We start from the raw sequence: 25,852 nt of genomic DNA on the forward strand, positions 1-25,852 counted from the left end.
GAAAAGAAATAGAGATGTCAGAATTTCCTTAGTATAATGGAGAAACTTGGGGAAATAGGATGGCTGAAGTAAATTTTCTCTGAGAGGTAATTGACTCAATCACCTTGTAGTTCTGTTTTCTGGGAGGTCCTAGTTTATAGTCCCTTCCCCACAGAATTGAGAAATAAATTAGTATAGATAAATGTATTAGTAGAAACCCTGTAGTGCCTGTTCTCTGTAGACCAAGGATAAAGATGAGAAATAGTGACGCTGAAACAGACTGTCTGATTTCAATGGGGTTATAGAATCCCTTGGTAACAGAGGCAAAGTAGCAGCACTTAATGAAAAGGGACAAGATTATAATAGTTACTCTAACAGGCAGCAGAGCCAAAGTGGTAATAGAAATGCTTTGATCTGCAGTTATTTTTGGCAATAACTAATTGATCATTACATTTCTAGAACTGAAATAGATGAACATTTCATTAATTCTCTACTTGACCTGTATTATCAGAAACGATAAAAATTTATCTATATTAGAAAGGTCAAAGCGGAAGACTTTGCAACTGGAGAAATTTTCAGAAATATAAGTCTATCGTAATTATAAACAGGGAATTCCTTAAGCCACATGGACAGAAACTCGGAGAGTAAGTTATAATCTTGATGACAAAAAGATTTGGGGAGAAGACTCATGAACGAATCTCATGAAATAATCCCAGAATGGGAGATTGTTTGCTTTTTGTGTAAATGGTCATCTAATAGAATCCTCTTCTGAGTAGACTCTTGGTCAGGTAGATCACATGATCACACTGTGGATGTCTGTTTCTTTCTTTAACTCTTCCAGTTCATGACCATTGAGCTCATAAACAAAGTGGGATAATGGTGGAGACTCAAGATTTCTCCTCACTGAAGTTTTTGCCTGCCTTCTTACATTGTAGTGTGCCAAATATGGCATTTACAGGGAAGAATGGTGAACCCTTGTGTAACATCATATTACATGAGACAAATCAGCCACCTGGGAAAAAGTGAACCCATTTCATTATGTAAGTAGAAATTTTTTATGCTAGAAGTGACTTAGGTTCTGAAAATAGATGAAGCTACTGAATAAATCTATTGAATACCATAAAATATTCAATAAATAACTACATGAGAATAATTCATATTATCCCCACAAATCTAATAAGCATTATTGTATGAGTCTAAGCCATCTGTTTATTTTATGTCAAATAAAGTTCTAAGAACTAGAGCAAATGCAAATTGAAAGTTTCTCAAAGCATTAAAAAGTACTTGCTGAGAACTTTCCTTTCATTATTCTTAACAAAGGTGAGTATCTATAAGGTCAGAATAGTGTGGGTTATGCTGCCGTAAAACACAACTTCAAACCTCAGTGCCTTAAAAGAATAAAGGTTGATTTCTTACCCATGTTCCTGGACAATTGCACATTGCCAGGTACTTATCATGCATTCTCAGGTATGCCGGTTAATTGGACAGCCAACATAATGAATATTGCCTTTTCTAGCAGAGGGAAAAGACTGCTCTGGAGAGTCTCACTATAGCCGAGAAGTGACATACTTCAGTTTTGCTCACACCTCATTTACCAGACTAGTTACGTGACCCAAAACAACTATAAATAATCAAGAAGTGAAATCCTGTAATGAACTTGGAGCAGGGAGGACTGAGACTATGCTGCTGACTCCAGAATATCTATCCAAGAGTTATGTCAAGTTTTCTCAAGGCATTAATATTCTGGGATGATAGTTGATAGATAGCTTTTAATTTTAACAACTGACAAATTGCTCTATATTCTTCTAAGGATTTTCTCAGAGCTATGCTGCTTTTGCTTAATGTTCCATTTCTTTTTTCCCATTTTCTTCGTTTTCCTTTTCTCCCTTTGTCTTGGGCAGGCATTCCAAGAATAAAAATTCAGATTGAGAGCATAGGTTGACATAGGCTGATGATTCAGAGTGAAAGTACAGGCAGGGGAAGTGTTTTCATTGGGAAAAAGGTCAAAGACTTAAAGATGATTCTGCAATGTACTTTGTTGGATGATGAAGAGTATTGCATAAAATTTAATTCTATTATAACTATCTTGAAGTACTTAAAGAATAATGAATTAGAAGATGTGGTAATAGAGTGACTGTGGAGGAAAATGTGGTCTCCATTATCCACTTAGTAATAGTTCAAAGATGTGGATATTAAAACCTGGTTTCATAGGTTGCATTAAGAAATGCTACCCAGGCCACCTCAATTATTTCAAAGGGCTATGGATCTCTTTGCTTCCATCTGACATCCAGATGGACAGGATGGGGTGGCAAATGACGATTATTTTATAGTCTGCCTCCTGGGTTGTAGGGGTGGAGATGGAGTCTTATGAAATAAAATCCCGTCATAGATGCTGGAATGCCTAGCTACCATCAATTAGGTGGACTAGTGTCATTTTACCAAAATATAACTTCATTAATAATAATTTCCTAATAAAATTATTGTTTTAAAAATCCTCAACTTAATCCAGACTTAACTGATATTTGCCAAGGATTTCTTATGTGCATAGCACAATAATCATATACATTTTAGCTTGAGCTAAAGTTCTCTAGAAACTTCATCAAATCTAAGAATTGCATAGAAATTCTATAATGGTGATCACCATATTGGGGAATTGCATTTACTGAATATGTTTGTCAAAGATAAAGATGAGATGTATGCTTTCTCTACCAAGATAAGAACAATTGGAATTTAAAAGAGAAATGAAAAGCTATAGATGGGGTAGGTTTAAAGTAAATGTTATAACTTACGCAAGAGATCTTAAAAGCAGTAGATTCCCAACTGCTAAAATAGGGTATTTTCCTTTAAATATGTACACCAAATGGAATCTTGAAGCCCTAAACCCTCTCATGATTCAGTCACAAGCTTTTGGACTTATGTAGTCTTATCTGAGGCACTCAGAGCACATCCACTTCATTAATGCTTGCTCACAATATTCTTAAGAACCAGGAAGGGGGAAATCAAATTATCAATTCAAACACAGAGAAACTGAGAGCAGAGGACTCAGTGACATGCCCAAGATAAAAAACGAAAACAAAAACAAACAAAAAAAAACACCACCTAAACTGGAGATAGAAGTAAATTCTGTCTTTCCAGCAATCTTGCCCTATCCCACATTGTCTATACAGTTCCCAAGTGACTCACTCTGTTGATAAACTGAAATATGCTGAACTCCATATAATTATGCTACCTAAACACAATTTAATGAGTGTGTAATAAAGCCCTTCTAGAGATACGAGGGAGGAATCATTATTATTTTTAGCAAACTACCAAGCAGCCACTCAAAAATAATCTAACTCTAAATGCCATACTTTGAAGTTAATACTGTGAATTCTATAGTACAATTTTCACTTTTTCTTTCTCAAATGATAACTGATATGAGAAGGAAAGAGTTGCCAAAACACAATCTGTAAGCTGATTAAAACAACAGTTCTAATGAAAAAAATCTAAAATGAAAATTGAATGGTAAAAGTCAAAGTAATGGCCAAGCCAATAAATAAAAATGACTTTGAGTTAGCATTTCTTGTGGTACACACTGAATATTGTACTCTTTATGAGGTCAGAAAATTAGTATTCCTTGCTAAACTGAATTGATTTTATATAAGCTACCTCTTTGATCATGAGAACTAGAAGTATTTGAACTTTCACCCACATTAAGCCACAGGAATAAGCACAGTGAGTGGCCTGACATTCCTTGTGGAGTGGCCTGATCCTCAGCTAATATGTGTGGACACATTTGGATAGATTTTAAATTATTAGTAATTTGTGATTATGCAGTCAGGTGAATTACAGTTAAAGGTGTATGAAATTCCATCACTCGATAGTGGTTTTTGTTCAATGACAAAAGTCATTGAACTTGTAATGACTTATAGGGAATCTATCCAGAAATGAGCCATTTGTCATCCCAAATGCAAAATCCAAGCTTCACCTCATGTCAGATGTAAAATGATGTATGAATAAATATTTTATGATTATTACAACGCTAAAAACTAGGAGTTGGCAAGTGCTTCAGAGTGTTGGTGACACCTCTAGGCCTGTGTACATAAGCCTAAATTAGTAAACTTTAAGCTTAATAAATAAACTTTAAGTCTTAATCGGTAAATTTTACACATTTATAAAAAGATGAAAAATTATCCATACTCTTCTAGTGGCAGTAAAATGTATGAAAGGCAACATGGTGAAACAAAGAAAACAGAAATAGAACACAGAAAACCTAAATTCTAGTTGTGCTGAATTGCAATGTAATTATGGATTTTAATTATCTTAGACATTTTCTTCATCTATTAAAACTATGAGAATAATAAATGTATAAAAGACTACACAAACATAAAACATAATTATATTGATAAAATTGAGATGCACTAATTGGAACATTAGTGTATCCTATGAACATAATTATTTAGGTTAACATTTACTTCGAATTACAATTACATTACCTAGTTTCAAAAACATTCTCTCAAAGCAATAATTTCTAATATTTGATACATTTATATTCATATATCTCAAAAGACACTGTCTAAAAGGTATGATTGTGGATTAGTTGTACTTGCCTATATTTTCCATGTGGGACTGTGATATTGTTGTATAATTTTTGTATGCTAATAAGATAACGAAAGGCTGGGGCCTCCCGAGTAACCTCAGACTGAGAGCTGGTTGCCAGAGGAACCAATCCTGTGATTAGTGGTTTGGGAATTTTAGCTCCATTCCTGGACTTTCAGGGTCAGGAGAGAGGCTGAAAGTTGAGTCAATCACCGATGGCCAGTGTCCAGTGATTTAATCAATCATGCTTATGTAATGACACCTCCATAATAACCTAAAAGAACAGAGGTTGGAGAGATTTCTGATTCCTGAACACGTGGAGGGTAGCATGTTCCAAGAGAGTTTGTAAATTCCCAGTCCCTTCCCACATATGTTGCCCAATACATCCTTCCATCTGACTATTCCTGAGTTGTCTCTTCCAACTGACTGTTCCTTTTATAATAAATGGATAATAGTAAGTAAAGTGCTTTTCTGAGTTCTGTGAACTGCTCTAGCAAATTATGAAATAGAGAAGGGCTTTGTGGAAACCCCAATAGGTAACTAGGTTGGACAGAAGTTGTGAATAACCAGGAACCTGCTACTTATGACTGACACCGAAGTCGGGGTAGTCTTGTGGAACTGACCCCTCAACCTGTGGTGTCTCTGATAACTGAAGTTAAGCACCAAAATTGAATTTAATTGTAGGACACCCAGTTAGCATCAGAGAATTGCTTGGTGTGGAAAAATCCATGCATTATGGTAACAAGAAGTGTTATGAGAGCAGAGAAGAGAAAAAACAGGTTTTTCTTTTTCCTATATATGGGGAGAATGAAATGCTACTACAAGCACAAATACTAGCAAACCCGGATAAACATATCCATTCACGGTTTAGCAAACCCCCTCCCACACACACTATTTGGCACAAGAAAACGTTTGCATTTTTCATGCATTTCATCTTACAGTACTATGGGAATTTGGGATGGGTGTTTAGTAAATTGTTCACAATAAGTATTTTCAAATTTTCAGTTATAAGTAAAAGTTTCTGACTGATGAAGCACGAGTATGTAGTCACGTGATTTATGGGTCGTGTCACTTATTCATATATCTGGAAGTAACTGATTTATTCATCCAGGGAGTTGTTTCCAAGTCATGCAACTGCTTTGTGAACACGACTGATTTAGAATCTCAGAAGATGATGAATGGTTCATGCACTTGATTTATAAGATTCATTACTGACTTATAATTCCTCCAGCTGAGGCAGAAGTCAGTGCTTAATACTTGGGCATAAACATCCATTTTATTAATAAAACAAGACTGATTTGTTTTACTTATTTGTGTACACAGACTTCAAATTTTAGCTATAGTTATGTTCTAAATCCATGTGATTCTCAAGCAAGCCTAAGGTACAGATTGTATAATTACAGTGTAGTTTACGGAAACTTCTATTGCATGTTGTACTACATTTTTTCAGAGCAGCTATGACCAAGATGAATTCTTTGCTTATTTTTTTTTTCCCTTTTAGGGATAAATACACAAGTCTTTACTTGCTTTGCCTGTTACCTCCTATTCTCCTATTCTTTATTCTCATCTTTTTAAAAAATGCATATAACCACAGCTGGGACACTGGGGCCTTAGCTGCCACTTCAGAATCCAAAGGCTGGCTTCATGGTGGCCTTGTGGACATTACTGCTCCTGTTGGGTTGTCTCATGAGGGAGATGGTACCAGTACCTTAGAAACATAAGGCTGAAAACTAGCACAGAGCAAGCTGAAAATGGAGGGGTCAAGGACAGGGTAAAGAGATCCGACTATAGACACTCACTTTGTAAAGGGCCATAAGGTCTCAGCCAAAGGTTTAAGAAGGGCCCAAGTATAAACTTTATTTCCAAATTGGTTGAAACTTAGAGTATCTAAACTTATGACTAAGGCATAGCAAAGAGTAATGTAGAATCATATTGTGATCAGAATTCTGTATAATAGTGATGTACTTTAGCTTTGTGTCTTCACCCAAATCTCATCTTGAACTGTAATCCTCAGGTGTTAAGGGAGGAACCTGGTGAGAGGTGATTAGATCATGGGGGTGGTTTCCCCCATGCTGTTCTCATGATAGTAAGTGAGTTCTCATGAGATCTGAGGATTTTATAAATATCTAGCATTTCCCCTGCTTGCACTTCTCTCTCCTGCCATTATGTGAAGAAAGTGCCTGCGTCCCCTCCACCTTCTGCCATGATTGTAAGTTTCCTGAGGACTCCCCAGCTGTGAGGAACTGTGAATCAATTAAACTTCTTTCCATTATAAATTACCCAGTCTCAGGTGTTTCCTTATAGCAGTGTGAAAATTAATACAAATTTGAAGCCAGGTGATCAAGATTCTAAGAAATAATAATAATAGTTAATATTTAGTGAGTGTTTTCTGCATGCAAGATCAAATACTCTTCTAAGTGCTTTGTGTCTGTAAACTCAATCCTCACAATAATCTTCTGAAGTAGATACTGGTATCATCATTTTTATGGAAAAACAGACACCCAGAAAGTTTAAGTATTATACCCACATTCTCCCAAGAGCCAGGCATCAAATGCAACCTGTTCTCTACTGTCTTTCCAAAAGACAGCAAAGGTGGGAAGTTGGCCTCAAACTCAGAAGAGACAGCTTAGAAGAAAGAATGGATGAGAATTTCAGTATATCAGCAAAATGCACTGCAATTCATGGTGCAGCTTAATTCTTTAGGAGGTAAAAACTTGAATTGTGTCCAACATAACCAATTAAAACAAGGGAAAAGAACTCTAGACTGTTAAAAGAGATGTGGGAAATAGAGGCAGGCTAAGAGTGACAGGGTTAGAAAATCATCTGAGTATCAGAATGTATTGGAAAGATCCCAGAGTCTAATGGCAATGAGAACTAAGTATTATGTCTGGAATAGAGTTGACTCAATCAAACTTCATTAAACGAACATTGTTGAAAGAAAAAAGCAACTTGAGGAGAGACATTATAATCTATTCAGATATTTTGAACCCCATGAAGTTTGTAAATGTAGGCTATTTGTATAACTCTGAATTGAATGAGGAATTAGAGAAGGTAGAGCAAGTGACTTAGGGTAGAGAATTATCATAAACAATTTGAAAAATACTTAGTATAATGTTCCTGTCATGAACCCATTGAATGAATGTTAGCTTTTAAAAGTATTTAAATTGCAAAATCAATTGACTACTATGGTTAAAAATCAATGTTTAAAGAAAGGACTTTCTACTTCCAGGCATCAGAATAGCTGGAATTTAACTTAACCTCTCATCATAAACATCTAGAATACTGGACAAAATACATGAGATATCTGTTATCAGACAATGAACAACAGGAAATGCAAATCTGTAGCTGCTGCAAGAAAAGAAGCATACAAAGTGAGCTTCCGTCTGAAGCCTCTTTTCAGATCTCAAGTAAAGCGCACTGTGCGTGTTGAGTTGAGGAGACTGAGACTGGAGATAGGGAAAACAGAGGCAACATGAATTTGCAGAATAAAGTAAGAGGTAGGAGAAAGCTATGTTGAGAAAAGAAACTCCAGAAATCTGCATGGGAATCACTTTGAGTTTTTGCCTAAATTGTAATCTGTGTATGTGTAGGATGTTGCTTAACATCGATAATAACTAAAATATCAAAACAGCAAAAAATCAAGAACAGTGGAGAATGGGGCTAAGGGTGGTCTCCTCAATAAAAGCTCATGATCCTTTGTTTCGTTCCCAAACCTGATCCAGTTTTCAGATCCAGAATTCGTTGACTGTTGAGATGGCTTTGTCTCTGGGAGGAAGGACCCTCAACACCATGGCAACCATGTACCAGTATGACGCCCTAGTCCTTCCCCAGAGGGACCTATGGCCATTTATTCAGGTGCATGTCTAATTTGGGAAGAGTTATGGAACACAAGGTCTGGGTTAACGTTGATTTCTAAAGATTTAAAAATAATTGCTGTTCCCCTTCTAGAGCTGGGCTATGGGAGCCAGGTAATAAATAGAGCACTGGCCCAAGTTCAGCTCCCAGCAGGCCCATTATAGTCATTTCTCTAGTTCTTAAGTGTATAAATGGAATTGATATACCTGGCAGTTGGACTACACCCACATTAGGTCCCTGGTCCCTGGGGTAAATTCTGTCATAGTGTGGAAGGCAGAGCTGTGAACATGGCTACTTCATGGTTAAGTACAAGGTAATCTACAGTCATTTCCCAGAGTCCATTTATTTTTTGCAAAGGCCAGGCTGGCAAATTAAATGGAGATGTGATAGGGACCACTACTCTTGCTTCCTTGCCTTTTTAAAGGCTGTATCAGTCTCTGCTACAAACCCCATCCTCACGCTGGGATACAGGATTGTTTTTGAGAACTACTGCATTGCATTGGTGACTGAACAAGGCAAATGGGAGGTAGTTTATGTGCTGACAAACTTAGTTACACACTTCAGACAGTGGGAGATAAATCCTACGTAGATTCAATGAAGGTTTAAAGCATCTAGTTGTCAGGGCTATGCTAGAATATTTTTCCAAAGGAAAAGACAAATTGCTCTATCTTGCCTCCCCCAACACAAAATAGTCTTGTAGGCTTCCTTGGGTTCTGGAGGCAGCCCATTCTACACCCAGAAATACTATTTCAGCCCAAATATCCAGTGGCATGGAAAGTAATTAGCTTTGAGTAGGGCCCAGAGTAGGTCTAGACTGCAATGAGTGCAATCAGCATACTGCTTGGGTCATATAATTCAACAGATTTTATGGTGTTAAAAAGTTTTAATGGTAGGAAAGATGCAGCGTAGAAATTGTGGAAAACTCCAGTGGATGGGGCTCTATCTCTCATGCAAAAGACAGGTTTGTTTATTGTCTGGTGCAATAAAGGTACCATTTCCTTTAAACACAAATATCAGGGAGGCTTACTGCCCATTATGAAATACTTGGATTCCTTAAGCTCAGAATCCCTGTCCTATAATGCAACCCACTGCTAGTTGTCACCTGGTTTTCTTCATATTTCTCTATGGGAACTGAAGCTCAGGAAGATAGCACAATGTTGATATTCTGGCTACTGAGTGAATAATGTGAGTAATATCACCCTTTGTGTTACCCAGGAGTCTCGTGTCTTCTGCCAGAACCCAGAAACTGTGGCAGGATTGTTAGCTTGCAAGTAAGGTAAAAATCTCATTTGCCTTATAATTGATAACATTCTTAACATATAAGAAATCATTTATTGATGATTCCTGAGTACATTATTTTTTTGTTGACTTATAATGTGTCCCAAGTTTTAGGGATCATTTTGGTTTTCTAGACGCACTTATGCTCAACTAGTGCATCCTCTAGACCTTTAAGTTCATGTCATCTTGATAGTAGAGATCTAAATGTTATCTTCCCACAAATCTCTTGGTTATATTCTCTCTTTTTCCTGCCAAGAATGATAAGTAAGGTTTCACACCATATAGGTCAAGAAAATGTGTCATAAAGATTCCAGAACACTCAGAGGGTTTCACCTCTGTCACACTTGGGGCAGACCTTTTCTTTTCAGAATTTGCCCAACCCCCTGAGTTTCATTTTTGTTCTGCAGTCCCTCCCAAATAAAAGAGAGTTCATGTGAAAGAATAATTCATGTAAATCAGAGTCTCCTAGGTTTGTATTTTGTTCTGAGGTTTTTAGCAAAGCTATTTAGTAGATATGTACCAGCAAAGAATAGATATTTTAGAAATACTTTCTCACTTTTTATAAATTTTGACTGTCTAGTTGTATATGCATCACATTTCATCCTATTTTATCTCAATAAGTATTAATACAAATTGGAACATGGATGTGAAGAATAAGGAACAGAGTTCCCTGGCAGAGAAAAAAAAGTAGAATAAGCATCAATAACTTCAGATGAATACTTAAAACTAAAATTGTACTCTTTGTTATTTACCAAAAAGAAATGAAAACATATGTTCTCAAAAAGACTTTACATGAATGTTTATAGCTGCATTATTCATAATAGCCCCAAATAAGAAGCAACCAAATGTCCATCAACTGGTGAATGGGTAAACAAATTTAAACAAATTGTGGTTATGTCCATTTAAAGGAATAACATCAGGAATAAAAGAAAATGATATACTAATACATGCAGCAACATGGATGGATCTCAAAAAAATATGCTAAGTGAAAGAAGGTGGATACAAAAAGTACATACAGTTTTGTTTCATTTATGTGAATTTCTACAACAGGCAGAGCTAATCTATGATGACTGAGAGCAGACCCATTATTTTCTGGGGTTGTGGAGTAGTAGTTACAAAAGAGTAAGAGGGGGTTTTCTGAGGGGACAGAAATCTTCTGTAACTTGACTGCGATGGTGATCACATAGTTATATATGTTTATCAAAACTCATTGAGCAGTATATTGAAAATAGGTACATTTTATTGTATGCAAATTATACCTCAATAAAATTCTAAAAAGAAAAAAATTCAAGATTATAAAAAATTAATGATGCTAACTGTCTTCGTTTAAAGTACAAACATAACTTGGAGTTACATATATATTTTGTATTATGCAAGAGAAAATTTTGAGATTGGTGCTGGGCAGAATTGTGGTAACCATGATGAAAATAGTGAGGTCATTCTATAACAACTCAATTTCAATGACCTGAAACACGTGTTTAAGGGCTCGTAATTATTGTTCAGTAATGCCAACTATACTTTTATGTATGTAATTACTTCTATTTTGTAAACCTCTATTAGTCCCTATTCTAAATTTTTTGGCTATAGTTAAAGTGCTAGTGCCAGTATTTCAGAAATAGTACTGTCATATATGTTCATATGAATTTTGTGCTGCACAACTCAATGGGTGACATTCGTGGACACTACAGTTATGATTTTACCACAAGTTGAGTTGGCATTAAAAGTCCTTTTCAGGTGTCCTTAAGTTAAAGACAGTGCCTATACATCTTGGCTTCAGGGTACCTTGAAGTCAAATGGTTTTGTAGGCTTTCTTAAAGTATGGGTCCAGTCTCTCCGTGAGAAAGCTGCCAGCTTACAATATATCTGAGGTACTTTCCACTTGCTCTTCCAAATGTCCAGCTTGTCTGTTTTGTCATTACTAGACTGAAAAAGGGAGAAGCATTACAAGAAGAGTTGTGTGGTTGACTTATTTCGTTCTGCTTTATTGCAATCTTTACAATAAGGAGGGAGACATGATTTTTCATTGCATATGACTAGTTTGTTTTAAAGTCCTCCACTCTTTTCTGATCAATAGCTTGACTTACAAATAATGTTTAAATTCATTAATACTATACAGCTGTAGTTTCCTTGAGGCTTTGACATCCAGTCTCTGACATGGACCATAGAGACAATGCTGTTTTCTTAGGGGATACACTAGTTTAGCGCCGTGTTAATGCAAAGGGATATAAAGTAATTTTTTTTACATATATATTAATGTAAAGCAAACCAGCATGTATTTAGGCATTATAAGATTTCATAATATGACGATCTTCTTTCCTGGTATTGTCTCAAATAGTAATGGAAAATGTCAAATACTTCGTGGTTTTCCCCTTTTGTAAAATGTAGGAGATACACTAACTGATCGACCGGCAACTTTTTATTAAAGGGCCAAACAGTAAGTGTTTTAAGCTTGTAGGCCGTGAGGTTTCCTTTGCTATGTCTCTACTCAGTCACCACAGCATGAACACAACCATAAACACTGCTTAAATGAACGAGAGAGGATCTGGGTTCCAATAAAACTTTATTTACAAAAAACTGGTGATTGACCCACAGGCCAAAGTTTGCAGACCACTGAAATAAATAATATTTACATTTTCTCAAGTGTCTAACTCTATAATAATAAAACAGAAAATATTCTAAAACAATATCATGTGGTTTAAACAAAAGATAGAATTCCTTGTCAAAAAAACTGGAATTATAAGTTTGTAAGCCCAACTTTTGACATGACAGATAATTGAGCATTTAAGATCATTTCAGAAGCAAAGAAATTAATTTATTATCTCTTTCACTCTGGGCACTTTCAGGAAATGTATTACATGTATTTATTTGATAAGAGTTAAGAATGGGTATATTCAGAATAAATGAACCTGAAGTGCAAGATGTATTTTAAAAAGTCTTTGATCAAAAGCCATGTTACATTATAAAGGTAAGATGCTATCCTGAAGATTTTATGGAACAAGAATTTAATAGCATGCCAAATTTCGGATAGAAAGCACTTGACATTGTCACAGCATATAAGTGACCTTTCTGGGGTGGTATGTCCTTGATGAAAATAAAAATACATTCTGTTCCTTAAAAATGCAAATTCATTTCAAAGTACATTAAACTTGAATAAATAAATTTTTAATGAAACATAGGGTTGTTTTTGAAATTCACTCTGTTCTTTGACAGATTCTAAATGGCTTCATTTCTCTGTGCTTATCCCTTTTTCATAAGGTCTATAAGTACTATTCTACAATTATTAAGTTCTGGACAGCCTTTTGTATCTCTGACATAGTTTGAGGAAGGAATTAATGAGCAATGAGCCTGTAAGTTACTTGCTCAACTTCTCCTGTTAAAACAACTCATCAGAGATCACTCAGAAACAGCTGTGTCTACAAGTCATAAATGGTAGGTCATGGGTGATGACTAAAGTATGACTCCCAATCTGTGTGTCTGAAGAGTTACTCGTCAAAAGGGATATTTTCACTATGTGAAAAGTTATTTTAAAGGGCTCTATCATCACCAAGTTATGTGGGCCCCATCTAACCTACGCCAATTTCAAAAATGACACATGGGTAGGAGATAATTTACTCTTTCAAGTCACACAAGATTGGTAAACCAGTTAAGGGCTTCAAGATCTCTAGGGACAAGGTTCATCTGTCCCTTAAATTCCTTTCCCTTCTTCCTGAAGGCATTTGCCTTATAAATTTCATACAAAGTTTTGACACTATCAGCAATCAGAAGCAGGGACACATTCTCCATTCCCCACCCCAATCTTCATTCATCTTTGATTTCATGTAAGTCCATCCTGCTTGAAATTGTATCTCAGGAGACTTGGGGTTAGAGCTTTGGGTAGCAGTAATGTTTGGCAAAATAACACTCTAAAACTGGTTTGCAAAGCTCAAAGGGGAAATCATTTACATTTTAAGACTTTTGCTACTTCCTGGTTCCAGACAGTGCAGAAACACCCACAAATATGAACACTTTTCAAAATTGCATTTGGAACAGGCTTTTTCATTTCCAGCTAGATTTAGGAAATGTGCCAGGTAAAAATAATGATAATGTAATATGAGCAATAATTTTTTTTCTTTCTTTTTTTCTTTTCCTGTCTTCCTGAACCTCTAGGAACACTGTTAATATTGTCAAAGAGGCATAATTACCTTTTTTTTTTTTTAACATAAATTACATTTTTAGAATTACACTCCCCATTCCTTTGATGGAACCCAGAGCCAGGATGGTGTATAATGGTAGGATGTGTGTGTGTGTGTGACAAGGAAATGCTGAGCCTGAGTATAGAGCCAGGAGTGGGGAAATGGGAAATGGGTATTTACAGATGGTAGCTGACAGGCAGCATTGTCCTGCCTGGATTTCATCCTGACTTGTGTCTTCAAATTATAGAATGTAAGGACAGATCAGAAGATACCCAGGAAACATGTGTCATCTGTGTTTTCCTTCCCATCAAATCTGTGCATCCTATTTTTTCCTTACAACTGTCATATACCATCTGCAAACCTCAGCCTTGCCAACAGTTACCCTTGAAGATAGAATGCTAGAAATTTAAGAAAAAAAAGGCAGAATTTTGGAAAATCAGATGGCAGTTTCTTATAAAGTGAAACAGATACTTATCCTGTGACCCAGCAATTGTACTGCTAGGTATTTACCCAAGACAGATGGAAACATGTGTCTACTGAAAATCCTGGGCTCAAATGTTTATAGTAGCTTTGATCATAATAGTCCCCAAAATGAAAATAACCCACATGTCTGTCAATTGCTGAACAGATAAATTTTATATATCGACACAATGAAATACTACTCCACAAAATAAAATAAAGACATGAACTACTGATAAATGCAAAAACATGGATGAACCTCAAATGCATTATGCTAAGTAAAGTAAACCAGGCTTAAAAGTTTAGACACTGTTTGATTCCATTTACATCACCTTCTGGAGAAATAAAAGCAGCAGTGACAGAAAGCAGATCAGTGCGGGTAGAGGAAGGAGACTGACAAAGGGGAATGAGGAGAATTTTGGAGGCAATGGAAATGTTCTCTATCTTGATCCCGAAATCCTGGAGTGATCCTTATACCTTGGCTTCCCAAAGTGTTGAGATTACAGGCATAAGACCCTGGGGCCTGGCTGTTCTCTATCTTGACTGTGTGATGGTTACATCTCTTTGTGCTTGTCAAAACTCATAGAGCTGTATGCGATAAAGGGGAAATTTTTGCTGTATGTAAATTATATGCCAATACACCTGCCTTTAAAATAATTAGGCAGAACTTCACTGAAAACTTAATGTATGTTTCTTGTGTCCCTTCTGGTTTCCTTTGTTAAAAAAAGAACATCCCCAGCTACTTGGGAGACTGAGGCAGGAGAATTGCTTAAACCTGGGAGGCGGAGGTTGCAGAGAGCCAAGATCGTGCCACTGCACTCCAGCCTGGGCAACAGAGCGAGACTCCATCTCAAAAAAATAAATACATAAAAAAATAATTACCCTCTTCCTTTCCCATACATTAGCAGTTCGACTCCCCCTCCTATTAGGACAAGTTAATCAAGACACTCATTGTTCTTAATCAGTGGGTTCATTTTAATGCTTTCTGGTATCTGTTTAGTCTCCACTTAGTTCTAATTACCTTGTTCTCTTTCTTCAGCAACCCTGCTGTTTTCTGAAATCCCCTACCCTCTGATAATCAGCACAGGGCTTATTTATTTGGGTTCTGTGGTTTAAACTGTCCTGAAAAGGTGGATGGGCCCCAAATGATTCTCTTTGTCTTTACAGTGGCTGTGAAATGTGGAGATGGCCACTTCATTTACTAATTCAACAAATAAATATTAATCACCCACCGGCTGCCACACACTTTGCTAAGCACTGTGGTACCGCCCCATGTAAGGGGGACTTAGTCACTGCCTAAGTGATCTGGTGTTTCCTCTTGTTGTTTCTCCCTGCCTAGTGTTAAACTACCATAGCAATAATGTTGATACATGCAAGAAAGGAAAAAGGAAAGCTATGTGAATAGTTAGAGCAGGGTCCACAACATTTTTTTTGTCTAAATACAATATATTTGATGTGATAGTATGTAATGGCATATGATTAGTCGATGAGATCAATAGAAGGTGAAGGAGACCAATACCATAGCATATCAGCAATTCCTGTAATGCTGCAGCACTGGTAGGAAAGCTCGGATTTGGAGGACTTAACTTGTCTGGAACATAACATGAAGTTGAGACTAGAAGGACGAGTTCCAGCAGTAACAGTAGTGGTGACCTTGTTGAAGGAAGTGGTGAAGGATGTAATAATTACGGTGTAGCAGTAATAATAGTAGCAGCAGCAGCAGCAATAGTGGTAGGAGTAATAAAGCCAGGCTGTGTAGGGGAAGGATTTCAGGCACAAGAAGTTTTAAGGGAGGATGAATATTATACTCAAAAAATGATGATGGGGCATATGTAAGAACTCATAATATGTAAATCTTTAAAACTGGAAGAATTAGTAATAAACTAGATTGGATTTTTTTTTTCTGACAGGAACATTTTATTTGTATTCACATCAAGATATTATCTATGAAGCAACTCGGATGTTTTGTATAGATACTTCCTGCTATTATGGCAGTAATTTATTGGGGAAAAAAGATATACACACTAAGCACGTAATTGGAAAATGAGACAGAAGTATTCTCACCCTAAAACATTGGCTACAGTAAATAGAAATCTGGAAGGATAGAGCTCTCTAGCTGATAAGGGTCACTCCTAGCTTTAAGAAGCAAGACAAGAGATAAAGGAAGATGTGGGGCTTGCATCCATCTAGTTGGATGAGGTAGAGTGTAGGCCTTTCAATCTTGGGGTTCTCCTTGAGCCAACCCAGAGATGAAAGGGAGATAAATTTACAGGAAAAAGCAAGAGCTCATTTTGTTTAAATTATGAAGTAATTTGGTTGTCCATTATTCCCAAGAGGCGTTGTCCCAAACAACATGCGCTGTTCCCATTTGAATCAATATGCTGTTTCTTGACATTAGTTCTTGCTCCATTGGAGAAAAACGCATTATTCTCCCATTATGTGTGCTCTTTATCTCAACATAAAAAGTGCTAGATGTTTTGATTAAATTATCAGGATGAACATCTGCAGCAGTGAAAGGTACATAAACACTGGTTCAAATCACTTTTTTACTTTTAACGTCTTTCGGGATAGGCTGGGATCTCCTGTGAGGAACATACATCTGAGCAATGTTTTGTCTCATTTTGTTCTGTACCTTCCCAATATGCAGAATAAGATTGGGAGCTGCTATGGTCTCAATGTTTGTGTCCTTCCAGATTCATATGTTGATACCTAATCCCCAGTGCAATTGTATTAACAGGTGGGGCCTTTGGGAGGTGATTATGTCATGAACGGGATTAGTTCCCTGATAAAAGAGGCCTGAAGGAGCATATGCACCGCATCCACCATGTGAGTGCACAGAGGGCACTATTTATGAGGAACAGGCCCTCACGAGACACTGAATCTGCTGGCACGTTAATGCTGGACTTCCCAGCTTCCAGAACTGTGAGCAATAATCTTGTGTTGTTTATAAATTGCTCAATCCAAGATATTTTGTTATAGGAAGAGAAGTGGACTAAGACAGAAATCTCTCTAGGTATCTTCTCTGACCTTTGGGGATGGTTCCACGTATGACCTAAGTTTAGTGTTGATTGTCTTTAGAACCTCGCTCTTCAGGAAGTCAGGGAAAGGGTAAGACTCATATTACAGTGAATCAAGAGTTTGTATTAAAAAGGTCAGAAGACATTTTCAGAGTTAAAAAAGTATCAACCTCAGAACCAACGGCAGAAATACAAAACAACAGCTCCCAGACTGAATGCACCCCTGATGCATTCACTACAATTTCTTGAATGATGATTTTTAAATTTATCTTACTACATTAAGGATCTCTCTTTGAAAGACTCTGAGTTTGGGGTCTTAGTTGCACCATCATCTCAGCAAAGTAACCTTATATAGGCTGGTTGCTCCATAAAACTACCACGCTGTGTGAACATTAAAAATAAAAAAAAAAAAATACAAATAGACAATGACCAGGCCAGTCTGGACTTTAGTCTGGCTTGGTAAATGTTAATTATAAATTAAACTCTTGACATCTTATGCTATAACCCTTTTAAGTTCAGAATTATTTCAGTCTCAGACCTAATAGAGCTTGGTCCCATAGGTCTAGTATAAAGTCTCTCTTGTCTCTCTCTCTCTCTTTTTTAATCATTAGCATCAATTCCCTCTTAATCGCATGTTGCAATTTTCCTTCTCATAGTCTTCTGAACACGCAGTTACCAGTTTAGCATATATTTCTACTCAGTTCATGTCAGTTGATTTCACCTCAACAAAACTTTATTGGGTACTTACCATAACCTTGGCACTGAGGGGCCACAGAGATGACTGAGCCTTGTTGCTGTCAATCTTTTGGGATAGAGAAACATGCACATCCCACTGTGGCATAAATGAGATACAAGTACAACGTGGAAACAGAGGAGAGAAAGATGCGTTTTTATTCAGGTAGTTTTACAGTACCTTTTGAGAGTCATGGGATTTCTGAGCAGCCTCTGGAATAGTGGGTAACACGGAAGTTGGAGACATAAGTCAAAGGAGGAACAAGAGAGAAGAGTCTGAAGACTTTCCTGGATTAAGAATTCATTTGAGATGGGCATGGTGGTTTACACCTGTAATCCTAGCACTTTGGAAGGCTGAGGCAGGCAGATGCCTTGGGCTCAGGAGTTCAAGACCACCCTGGGCAACATAGCAAAACCCTGTCTCTACAAAAAATACAAAAAAGTTAGCCAGGCATGGTTGTGTGTGCCTGTAGTCCCAACTACTTGGGGGGCTAAGGTGGGAGGATTGCTTGAGCCCAGGAGATCAAGGCTACAGTAAGCTGGTCACGCCACTGCATTCCAGCCTGGGTGACAAAGTGAGATCCTGTCACCAAAAAAAAAAAAAAAAAAGAAAAGAATTTGTTTGAAATGCACTATCTTTTTTATAGTAATTTACCTAATTTTTAATTTACCTAATACTTCCAGTTTTGTTGACATATTGTTCATTGTTTTTTTCCTGATAGTTAACACTTCATTAAATTCAGTTTTCTTCTCACCCATTTTTTTTTGTAATAATAATCGACCTAGCTGTGCCACTATTTTGCTATGTGAACTTAGGTAATTCTCTGAAAATTGTAGATAAACTAATAGTATATACCTCAATCATAGAATACAAAGAGTACATGATAGCTAATAATTTACTGACACTCATGCATTCATATTTAAATTATGGATAATTTGGATAATTATCTTTACCTTTGAAAACTTCTGCATGTCTAATAGTCTAATATTTCTTTTACATTATGGTTTTTCTTAGATTGCAATTGATTTTTAAAATATTTATATATTATAAAATATAAGTTTTATAGCCAAGGATAAGAAACAAGAAAGATCAAGATGATTGAATTCAAATTATTAACTGTGAAGGAGAATGAAAGATGGTCAGTAGTTCCAGTGTGGATGAGCCTGGTCTAAAGATATAAACCACACATTCTTCTAACTCAGCTCTCAAAGTGCAATCAATAATTCAGCATATAGGGATTTACGGTTTGGAAAACTTTTGCAGTATCATCATGCTCTAATTTTTTTAGTCCATTCTATATGTGAGTTTTATTCCAACTTCTAGTTGGAAAGGCTCGTGTCTTAAAATAAGCCTGATCCAGAAAGAAATTCTACATATGGCTAAGAGAAAAAGAAATTCTTTAGAACTTACATAGACTTAGTTATTTCTTGTGTAGAATCATTTCTTTGCCTTTTTGTAGTTCTTTTTTTTTTTGAAACATAGGACTTCCCTTCCCTAGAATTTGTTTCAGAATTGTCTTTCACTCCGGAAGCACGTTACTCTTGCCTCCATGGCATAAAAAGGAAGAGTGGGCCGGGCGCGGTGGCTCAAGCCTGTAATCCCAGCACTTTGGGAGGCCGAGACGGGCGGATCACGAGGTCAGGAGATCGAGACCATCCTGGCTAACACGGTGAAACCCCGCTCCCCTACTAAAAAATACAAACCGGCGTAGGCAGGGCGGGAGCCTGTAGTCCCAGCTACTCGGGAGGCTGGAGGTAGGAGAATGGCGCGAACTCGGGAGGGCGGAGCTGCAGTGAGCTGAGATCCCGGGCCACTGCACTCCAGCCTGGTGACAGGAGCGAGACCCGGCCTCAAAAAAAAAAAAAAAAAAAAAAAAAAGGAAGAGTGAATCAGTACAATTGGCATTGTGCTGCTTTTTTGACATCTTAACACCACCTATATAAATAATGTTAATACATTCATGTTAGCTCAGGAAGAACTTGAAAACACAGCTTCACAAATCAGTTCAAGTATTTTAAAGCACCATCCTCCCCTTAGTACATATTCAATAAATGAACATAATCTGAACTTACCACTGTCCTGCTTAAATAAAAATTTACATGTTGAGCCTTTGCAAAAGAAAAGTGGTCTACCTATTCATTATTTGCCCCTCTCAAAGCTAATGGATATTGCCAAAAACCCATTATGGCATGTTAGCATCCCCTAAGTAAAACAGTGCATGTGAATTAGAGTAACAAAAGAATTCTGGATAAGAACAGAAGTTTAGTTGCAATTGCATTGACTGAGCATTAGTTATCAAGGCTATCCACCATGCTTCTTTTTGAATCAGCTGGACAGGATCATCACAACACCTAGACGAGTCAGTGCAAATTCAGGCCATTAGTTGGTGACAGTTTTTCATCCCGCAGCTTACCAATCTGCCCACTTGCATTATCCTCTCTTTTCACTTTGTCAAGTAATATGCGATCCTTTTCATTATTTTTAGTGAAGAGAGTTTGCCTGGAGCTAATGAGTTGTAGATACCAGCAGAATTGGAACCTGATACGACCCCTTTGTCGAAATAATAAAAGAAGCTTAAATTGTTCCTTTTTCCTGATATGTCTTTCTCATATTTACATTATTTATGCCTAGTATAGGGTTTTGAAGTTGAACTAAAGACATTTGCTGAAATAAAAGTAAAAGAAAGAAAATTCTACGAAGAATCTCACAACCCACGTTTGGGGAAGAATAGGTGAGATTGTGTGTGTGTGTGTGTGTGTGTATGTGTAAGGCATACTTACAGATACGTGTTTATGTGTGGAGATATGAGGGTGGATTCAAGGTAGGCCATATATAATTAAGGCTCTTTGTTCCTCCTTATGATATAAAATTGTGGAAGAAGATTATCTTTTTTTTTTTCAATTTTAGCAATAAAATATGCTTAAAAAAACAACTTGAACATTACATTGTAAAAGTAACTCAAATATATCACAATCATCAAAATAATATATTAAACACCAACTGGGGTAGGTATTGTGGTTAAGGCTCAGACAACCATTGATTTCGATTCTGCCTCTACCACGTACTTCCTGTGGGACACTGAACACACCATTTTAGTCCTCTGAACCTTAGTTTCGGTATTTGTATAATGCAAGTTATAATACTAATACCTACTTCTTGGGGGTAGTTAGGACTAAATGAAATGATGCATATAAGCCTCTTACTCTAGTCGCAGCACATTGTAAGGCAATGTTAGACTTTTTTGTGTGAAATTATATAAATTAATAATCTTTGTATTGATTGCATATGCATGGAGATGACTACTTCTTAAATGCTGAAGAAGCCTCGAATACTTTTCAGAGACTTTAACATTAAGAAGACCATCAATATAAATAGAATTTTTAAGAAAACAACTGTCAAATTCATTTTTTAAAAATCTGTTTTCCCAAAGATTAGAATCAGGGCTGATTTCTCTATTAGAAATAGCAGGCATAGTGTTTAGAGCCCAGAGTACCTCTAGGGTGCCAAAAAATATTTTAATTTCTTTTAAAATCAGAAATAAATAAACTTAGATTAAAAAGTTTTAATATGCAATATCAATATATTCATCTTGGTGGCAATACAGTCATACAATATCATTATTATTATTATTTTTTTTAATAAAAAAGGGGCCCAAAAAGGCAAAATTTCCAAAAGCCTGTGGAAGTCATAATGCAGCTTTATTTAAAATGTGATGCCAGACTGCAGGAAACAGAATTTTCTTCAGGTCACACAGTGTGCCAGAAGAAAATGTGAAGAGCAGAGTTTTCCTTATCATTTTTGTTTGTTGGGGGATAGGAGCTTGTAATTAAGTGAAGGAGCAGCACTCACTTTGTTAGAGTGTAACAGGCATGTTTTTCTTGGAATGATATTGACTTATATCCTCACAATAAAATTAACACTGGTATATGAAAGACTCATGGATGGAAACATAGATGAATAAGGCCAAAATAAGTAGTTTAGAAAATAGGGAAAGGGTAATATAGATAGAAATAATTTTTACTGTTTGTAAGACATGAAGAAATGCACCTCATTTAAAGTTATAAAAATAATTTCAAGACCTGCTGGAGTTCAAACCGCTGAAATATAAACCCATAGTAGTAATATGTGCTGCTACAAATTATGATATTATAATATAGTAAATATTACAATAGTCCTTTTGCTCAAGAGGCACTGGTATATTTAAAACATGTCATCATGCACTTGTAATGTCTTAGCAAAACAAATCTGAACTTCTTGTTAAGGCAAGCTCTGGGTTTAATCCTTTGGTATAGTTACTTGAGCTCAGTATCTGATGTCTCATAAGATCTTTTTGAACATAAGAATAACGTATCAGGGCATGTTATACTTAAGAATAAGGAGGTGTCTTCTTTCTTGATTGTTGGTTTTAGAGAATTGTACAAAGTTACATTTTGTACAATACTGAATTGCTTTCATTGACAATTTGGAGTTAAAAAAAATAAGTGGTGAAGTGCTTGATATCCTTGAAATAAAACATGCAGAAGGTAATTTCTCAAGAGATAGAGATTTAGAAATCACTGATTTCTATTAAATGCCAAAAACATGCATTTTAATGGTAGTCTATAATGTAAATTCTCTAAACAATCTTGGGAATTTTGAATATATTGTACAATGCTCTGTTCAGTAAATCTTACTTTTATATCATAAGTACAAATTTAAATGCCTACAGTGTAAATGACACTTCGTTAGGCACTAGAAAGTTTGATCAGCCCTGCCAACTACAGTGTAGTTGCTGGAGCTCTGAATTACTGAGCAACTTCATTTCACTTCTCTCTACTTCATTTTCCTTATCTGTGTACTGGAGATAATAATTCCTGCTTTATAGTCTTATTGTGAGGCTCAAATCAGATAAGGCCTGTAAAAGTGCTTTGAAAACTGCAAGGAACTCTGAAAATATAAGATAAAATTATTACTATCCTTTATGCTCAATGTTGATACCATAGCAATTAATTATGATTATTTTATAAGAGTAGTATGGGATTTGGAGCTATTTTGTGAGCTTAAATATATCTGAAGGAGTAATGTAAGATTTAGTTCAATGGCAGTCTCCTAGACCATCATATTTCTCTTAGGACTAATATAAAAGCAAATATCTTTAACAAGGAACAAACTCAGTTGCTCTTTGTTGCTGCCTTAATCATTCTGCAAAGTGATTTGTTTTGGTCTTTGCAAAAGTGTTAGTTGAGAGTTTCCACCTAAAACTAACTGTCATTGAAAATAATGAAGATACACTTAAAATGAATTTATTCAGATTCTTAGACTTCACTGACAAATCAGTGGTTTATTCAAGTCTACTCAATTTGAATGTTTTCCTCTGAAGCTATGATTATAAAATCTTCAGAGTTAAAGTACTTCCCTAAGATTATTGACTAGATAATTGATTTGCAGTAAATGTAACTTATTTATTGAGATTCGTTCTAAGAGATTTGTGACTGAGAAAAGCAAAACTAAGTAGATGGAATTGGAACCCTCTTTGGTGCTCCGGGTGTAAACTTTCTGTCTCTTACTTTCTTTCAACTAACATTTATTGAGTACCTTCTCTATACTCAGTACTACTACATACATTATCTCATGTAATCATCATAAAGATTCCATTTTAGAAACTAAGAAAATAAAATTTCATAGAAATTAAAAATCTGTCCAAGATGATCTGTCCAGCTGTAAGTGAGGACACCTCTTCTTTACTAACTCCAATACCTGTATTCTTTTAAAAGCAATGTAATTTCTCATCCAAATCTACGTGCTAGGCAGAAAGTTTCCTCATATTCTTTCTGTCTTTCCAATCAAACCTTGATCTTAGGAAAGAATTTGACAAATAACTTTACGACAAGGCAGTAGGACACAGATGATTCATAAAGCTTAAAGTCATATCAAACACAAGGAGATGTATATTTTACCAGGAGAAATAAAACTATTTGTAATATTATGTCAAATGTATGCAACTCTTCCTAAAATTTCAGACACTAGCATGCAACTGTGTGAAAAGGACTAATCAATACTCTGAAGCCATATTCCATAGGTGATTTTCCCTTGCTAAATAAGTGGCACTCAGAACTGTAACAGTGATGGGCTGAGGTTTTCATGTAAACTTGCAATTCGATCTACAACTGTTACTGACCGCCTTTGCTCTTACAGAGCCACTTGCAATGAGGTTGCTGTTCAAGTTGGCATGGGCAGTTTCTGTAGAATATTTTTCCGCTCCTCCTCAAAAACTCACAGCAAAGATAGAAGATATGTTGCATATGCTTTTAAAAGGCATGGTTACAAGCAAAAGGAAGATAAACATCTTTGAAGATCAGAAGAAGAATAAAAACACATGGCAGTAAATGTGGTTTAAGTCACAGGCCTACCACATTCCAGGACAAGGAAGTAGCAGAAATGTTTATGCTTTCAACTTCTGAGGATCAAAACGGGTGGGAGAATGGAGCCAGATTCAGTGTGTGCTATAGAGAGTTAGGCCAGGCCAGCCATGTTCAGAGGCAAAGCTGAGGCTGATAAGTTGTTGCCTAATAGGTGGGAGGAAGCACAAATAGGTGCTTCACCAAAGCTTGGCCAGGCCCCAACTAGCTAATACACCCATAATATCCCTGCATTCTGAGAGTCTGGGTGCCAATACAAGGGCAAGGCAGGTAGAGACAACTGTAAAACTGCCACACATGGAGAGGTGAGAAAGGAGAGATTCAGCCAAAACAAACAAAGAAACCAAGAAAGCAACATTGTAGCATGAAAGACTGGTATATGAGTGGTATAGGAAAGACTAAAATTTCAAAGCATATAAGCATAAAAAGAAATAATGAAAGAGAGCCATCAAGCAGATGTTAACTGAATGGCATAATTATGATTGCACAATTTGAGAAAAATTTAAATATGTATTTTTAAGATCTTAAAATGTATAAATTAAGAAAAGAAGAAATGATTATAGTACCGAAAATGGTTGTTTCAAAAACATGTGGCTATAGACAAGTTCTAAAGAGAAATTTTAGAAATAAAAAATCAAATCATTAAAATTAAAAAGCAATAGAAACCAAAAAAATTGAGTAAATTAGGTTAACATCAGTTTAGAAGAGCTGAAGAAAATATTAATGAATTAGAAAGAACACTGAGGAACTGACCTACAGAACGAAAAAGAAAGAGAAGGAAGGGGAAATATGACATCAAAGTTATGACAGTCTTGAGGAACGGTCTGACTTGATATTTTTCCCAGCAAATTATCAAAAGAGAAAATGTCAATATTTAAAGACATAAAGTGATTTAGAACTATTTCCAGACTGAAGGTCTGAATCTTCATTTAGAAACTGCACAGCAAGAGCTAAGTGGAATACAAGTAAACAACACTTTGACAAACAACGGAATGGAGAACATAATAGCCAAAGAGAAAACCATGCAGCCTCTCTGGGAGAAAAACAAAATTTCTAATAATTAGAATGAGAACAGATATCCCTTTAGAAGCAGTAAAGATCAGAAGACAACGAAGTAATAGCTTCAACGTGCTGAAAAAAAGATGATCAAACTACAGTTATGTACACCTATAAACAATCATTCAAGAGTAAGGGCATTAGGAAAACATTTTTAATACATAAACGAGTAAAGGAATTATTTACTCATAGAAATTTAGAAGCATTTACTTAGCAAAAAAAGAAGAGTCCACTTGTATGGAAGGCATAAAATGCAGTTAGCAATTGTGAGAAACAAAGATCCAATATGTTTGTACATTTTATTTAAATAAGTAATTTTTGTTGAAT

General features: G+C 36.1%; 2 long non-coding RNA genes across 4 annotated transcripts in view; both read left to right on the plus strand.

Moving 5' to 3' along the window:
• The window catches only part of LOC103881514, a 189,916-nt gene that overhangs the window by 133,585 nt on the left and 30,479 nt on the right, over positions 1–25,852 (plus strand). The gene's annotated exons all lie outside the window — the stretch shown is intronic.
• LOC110742159 lies at positions 6,792–17,751 on the plus strand. The gene is made up of 2 exons (XR_002519576.2): positions 6,792–8,412; positions 9,628–17,751. It is a non-coding gene; the product is annotated as an uncharacterized LOC110742159 (long non-coding RNA).

Source organism: Papio anubis, chromosome 2 (assembly GCF_008728515.1).
Source record: "Papio anubis isolate 15944 chromosome 2, Panubis1.0, whole genome shotgun sequence".
NCBI lineage: Eukaryota > Metazoa > Chordata > Mammalia > Primates > Cercopithecidae > Papio > Papio anubis.